Consider the following 6,331-nt stretch of genomic DNA (forward strand, 5'->3'; position numbering starts at 1 on the left):
TGTAGATCTTTTTGTTAGATTAGATGTGGTGTAATTTAGATATGTAGTTTATATTGTGTAATTTAGATTGTGTAATTAGTATGTAGTTCATATTTTTAGTAAGTACTATTTTATTTTATTTATAGTAAGTGCTTCATATATATATAGTTGAACTAGCTAGTTGATTTAATAAACTAATTTATTTCACTATATATAGAAGTAGTTTGTTTTTAGTAAGTAGTACTTTATTTATCTATAGTAAGTGCTTAATTAGTAGTTGAACTAGATAGTTGATTTAATTAATAAAACTACTTTATTTAACTATATATAGAAGTAGTTCCCGCATCAACGTCGGCGATGCCTATCCCGCATCCTCATCGTCGTCGACTCGGCGGTGGAGGCTTGCTTGATCAGGGCCATGTTCGGGACTGGGTTCCGTCGGGCTGGTATTGGGAGGTGCTACCTTCCGGGGGACGTAGGTTGGTGAGGAGGCAGCCCGTTGTTGACCCGATCCTTGTTTGGTGGCGGTCGCGTGGGCCAATGACGGTGCCGAGGCTTCCGGACACCGCGGAGGTGGTACGTCATCGTGTTAGAGGAGGACAAGCACGTCCATCACTACATGGTTGCATTGGAGGGCAGGTTCGACAATACCTGACAGGGTCTTCAGGGATCTCACTGGAGCTATGATCCTGTGATGGTTCCTTATCTTTGGGTGTCCACCGCCCGCGTCGATTTGGTTTTGCTTATTTTATGATTTGGTTTTGCTTATTGAATGCTCATATTGGATAAGTTCTCCTTCGTTCCCGTGTGCTAAACAATTTGGTGTAATAATGCACTCGAGAATGAAAGGAGGAGCTACGTACATCACCGATAGTCAATCGGTGATTAATAATCTAGTTTAATATTTGAATTATGAACATAGGCCGAAAATGTCGTACTCGGATGACGAAAACCGCCCGGGGGAGTGCGACTGGTGCCACGACGACCGAGGTATCTGTGACAGGTTCATTGAGCTGGATGAAGATCGTCGCTTCAGCATTAAGCTCGAGGAGACCTTCGATGTTCATACGGTACGCAGCCGACGACAATAGTTTTTTTTGTAATTAATCATGACTTCAACTATTTTAATTATGACAATATTTTTCATCTTTTCCAATTCGACTAGCTTATCCCATGCTTTGCAAGACGCTATGTCTTGGAGAGGATGGGTTTTGAAGACCATGAAAGTTTCGAAACCAAAAAAATTATCCTAAGTACCCATCATGGTGTGGATTTTCAAGTAAAGCTGTACAATGCTCAGAGTGTAACCCATTTTGGTTGCAAAAATAGGGAAGCACTTTGCAAGATGTATGGTCTTGATGAGGGTATGCTTGTCACCATGGATCTTGGTGATCCTAAAATCGAGCAAGAGAGACCTTCGATTTGGGTCCTTGTGGATACACCTCCAATTCTTCCCCAATGTGAGCTTAACATAGTTATTAAGTAATTTATATTGTTTATTTCAAAATAGTTGACAACTTATCTCCATTGACAGCTTATTTTCATTCTTCAAAGAATGTACGGAAGATGGTAGACAGAACCTACTACGCCGAAGGCTCCGAATTAACTTATCAGGAGAAAAATCATCTGGTCGCATTTTGTACTGATCTTGAGAATTACAATATCTACAATCAAACTCCTCAACATTATGGTCAATATGTGCCACTAGTGCACGTGTTGAACTACGGTAACTACCATGGAGATACCCTGGTAAGATTATTTTTTACTATTACAACATCCGTGCATCTTTTTGCGCACTTATAAAACTAGTACATCATTGCTAACTACGAAGTTATTACTATGTTTTTCAACAGATAATCCCGAATAATTGTGTGCCTCATCTGATGTATACGCATGGTAGCCTTCATGTTTTGAACATACAACCAGGTCGTCCTATGAATCTCAACTGTCCATACCGGGTCTCTAAAAGAAGTGGAGACATAACAATCAAAGAATGGAAAAAATGTATGGACTAAGGAGCTTCTTGGAAGCAAAAAGCAGCGAAGGGCAAGAATTGGAGACAGGATGATCGCCATTCTTCATAATGGAGAGTCAGGGTCTATATTATTTTATGCTATTTTACCTTAAGGGTGTTTAGGTCCTACCTGATACTGATGATCATGTGCTAAGAACAATTACGTAGGGTTGGGTTTGATGACTATGAGGATGATGATCGTATGACTTATTATTAATAATGAGTAGAAGTTGTATGATGATGCATGATTAGTAGGACTTGTTATTATATATGATGATGTATGATGCGAGCATGCATGAGCATGTTATATCAGCGGGTGAAATGAACATAGCAGCAGCGTTGATAAACCAAGGACGAAGATATAAGAGAGGACACTTCTCTCTATTAGCTAGCTAATAACAACCTAAAAATAACCCCCAAAACCCCTAAAGCAGCCACTTTTGTAAAAAAAACATGGACTTTTGGTCCCGGTTGGTGCCACACTAGTGCAGAACCGGGCAATAGCACCGGTTCGTAAGGTCCTTTAGTGCTGGTTCCATAACCGGCACTAAAGTGTGGGCACTAAAGGCCCCCCCCCTTTAGTACCGGTTCAGCACAAACCGGTGCTAAAGGGAAACCACGTGGCACGAGCCAGCTCCAGGGGCCTGGAGCCCTTTAGTACCGGTTGGTAAGACCAACCGGTACTATAAGGTTTGGGGGGTTTTTAGTTTTATGATTTCTTTTTCATTTAATTTTGTGTTTCCATTTTAATTCTTTTTCGTTTGCTGGTATTTTACGATACTACACATTGTACATGTTATGCATATATATATATATATATATATATATATATATATATATAATTTCTAGTAGAACCAATCATGCATATATATATCATCAATGTCTCACAAAACCATCATATTAATTAATTCACACATACACACATGTATAGCTATATACAATTTCTCCTACATATGCATGTTGCCTTCGGAGCCAGTGGCATTAGCCTAATTGGTGCCTTCGGAGCATGATGACAATTGGAAGTGGTTTTCATGGGAGCGGTAGCGGGTAATAGTATTCTCCCTTCGGATTTATGACCTGGTCGAGCAAAAATCCCGCTATTTCCTCTTGAAGTGCTTCTACGCGCTCCGTTTCTAGGAGCTTCGACCGCACCTCTCTGAACTGTTAACAAGGAGATCAATATGCATGTGTATTAGTTGTGTGACTAGATATCGATAATGGTGTAAAAATTGTGAATAGTGTTTTGACAAGCGTACCCATCCCTGTCTTTGAGATCTGCTCCTTTCGGACGTCATCATGCGAATGTTCTCGCAAATGCAGAATGCACACAGATCAGTCCCCTGCGCCTGCTTCAGGGCCTTTACGAGAATGGAATTTGATCAGATAATAATTAATCAAGCATGATAATTAAAGAGATGGCAGCTAGCTAGCTAGCTAGTACTACTTAATTACTTACCTTGGGTCTTCCCCATTTAAGCTTTTCTTTCCATTCGCCTTCCGTGACGCTGATGAACCTTGCCCAAGCCCTGCCCGCCGACAAAGAAAATGAGTAAAGGGGTTATTAAATAGTTCATATCATGAAATGACGAACTAAATAGGCCGAGATATATAGTTAATAATGATTGAAATTACCTGTTGACTATCCCAAACAAGATGTTATAGTCAGTTTTTTCTTTGAGTAGTGAGTCCAGTATTTCAACTGTTCCGACGTCAACTTTAATGATACACAAGACCCAGTGAAATCTGCATGCACACACGTTTGCATGTCTTAATTAAGCGGGCATATGTAAGCAAAAACATGTAGCTAGCTAGTAGGCAAAAACAGAGAATTTGTAGTACAAGACAGTGTGACTCACTGGAAGTTGTAAGGAAGTAGTATATCTTCATTGCATTTGAGGCGCTTCAAGAACTCTAGCATGCTGTCCTCTACGGCCTTTTGATGACGTGGATCTATTTTCCATGTGTATTCATTAACGGTGTTTGGGTCAATGAACCCAATGCCAAAGCGTCCACCTTTTCTCATTTTATACATCTTCATCCTGCATATAATACCACAGAAAAGAATATAGTGAGGATAATTACAGGTAATGATTGATCAAAAGGATCACTACAGCTAGCTTGAGACTTAAATTACAGAAAGAAATCACTTACAGACAATAGCAACTGACGATAGATTTATCGAGTGCGTCTTGATTGTATAACTGAAACAGTTCAGAATACACCCCCGATCGTGCCTCTTCTATTGCAACAAGTATCGCATCGTCGACTCCCTTCAGACTTGCCCTCGTCGAAACATTGCCTGTCTTCGGGTCCAACTCCCCCCCATGCGCATAGAACCAAGTCCTGACCCTGGGGGGCCAGCTCTTAGTAACCGGAGTGGCACCTGCATCCTCCATCTCTTTCTCAGACTTATCCTACTTAGGCATTGCCACCGCATAGCCACCTGGCCCCAGCTTATGGAACTTATCCTTTTTTTCGGCATTCTTCTTGTTTATTCTCGACCGTTCCTTAGCTAATTCCGAATCCTTGAATTTCACGAAATTGTCCCAATGAGCACGTTGGTTCTCTAGTGTTCCCTCGAATACTGGAGTCTTCCTTCCTCCCTTGATGTACTTGTCCCATTCACGATTCTTGTGGTTCTTGAATGCAACCGCCATCTTCCTAAGAGCAGCGTCCTTGACTTTCTGCACATCTGCTTCTGTGAAATGATCTGGTAGGGTGAAATGTTCCATGAGAGTATCCCAAAGCAGATCTTTTTGATTCTTGTCGACAAAAGTAACATCTGGACGTGGAGCAGCGTCCTCTTTGCCTTTTTGTCTTTTGTCTTTTGCTGGCTCTCTCCATTCTTGAAGGGAGATCGGGAGTTGGTCCTTCACAAGAACTCCGCACTGACGAACGAACTTGTCCGCAATCTTCTAAGGCGCTAATGGTTCGCCATTAGGTCTGACTGCCTCGATATTGTACTTTACGCCCTCCTTCAACTTTGTGTTCGGGCCTCGTTTCGTCCTTTTGCCTGAAGATTTGCTCGATCCGGATGGCTGAAAGAACAAAGATCGATTCGTTAATATATCTTCAAGTCATTTAAAACATGTGATGATCACCAGATACCTGCATATATATATAAATATATATACCTCGCCGGTCTTTGTTGTTTCAGGATCAACATGTTCTTCGTCATCGTCATAATCGTAGTTCATGACTTCATCAATTCGGTCGTCGCGATCGAATATCATATCACCCTCTTCGGTGTTGTTTAGAAATTCGGAGCCGTCATAATCTTCTTCATTCTGATCATCATCTGGCCCGCGTATCATATCGAACATGGTCTGTTCTCCCTCTCTGTCGGTATTGTCTGCCATAGCTTTTATTTAACTAATTCAAAAGAAATATAAAACAATTTAGTATTCAAATTACATCGTCTCGAATAATAGATATAATCTCGAATACTTCGTCTAGAATAATAGATATAATCTCGAATATGTCGTCTCGAATAATATATAATATTGAATAGTACATCACTGGCTAGCTAATTAAAGATCGAATACTATAGAAGAATCTAGGACACTCGCGGTTCCTGCGGCGCGGGCGGTGGACACCCAAAGAGAAGGAACCCTCACAGGATCATAGCTGAAGTGAGATCCCCGAAGATACTGCCAGGTATTGGAGAACCTGCCGCCCTCTAACGCAACCATGTAGCGATGGACGTGCTCGTCCTCCTCCCTGACACGGCGACGTACCACCTCCAGCGGGGCCGGGTCCCTCCGCACCGAAACTGGCCCACGCGAACGCCACCAAACGAGATCAGGGTCGACGACGGGACCCGGGGTCGGGTTCCTCATCAAGCGGCGCGCCCCTCCAGGCAGCACTCCCAGTGCCAGCCCGGCGGAGCCCAGTCCCGGACATGGGTCGGCTGGACGTCGTCGCGGACGGGTCGACGGCGAGGATGCGGGCCGGGCATCGTCGAGAACAAATACTAGCTATATGCCCGCAAAAAGTAATATTTTTTTAATTATTGGATTTTGATAACTAAAATTTCTAACATTTCTACTATTTCAAAAATATATATACTATTTCATACTAATTAAGCATCTAACACTAAAAACAGAAAACACAACTTCTATACATCCATTAAAAAACTGAAAAACAACATTATATAAAAAATTTCCATACTAATTAAACACTAATTATATACTAATAATAATAATCTAAATTATATACTAATTAAACAAAAAAAATTTCCATACTAATTAAACACTAATTAAACACTAATTTCCATATAATTTTTTTTGATAACTAAAACAATAATAATCTAAACTAATTAAACATACAAAATACGTA

This window comes from Triticum aestivum, chromosome 7B (assembly GCF_018294505.1).
Source record: "Triticum aestivum cultivar Chinese Spring chromosome 7B, IWGSC CS RefSeq v2.1, whole genome shotgun sequence".
Classification (NCBI taxonomy): Eukaryota; Viridiplantae; Streptophyta; class Magnoliopsida; order Poales; family Poaceae; genus Triticum; species Triticum aestivum.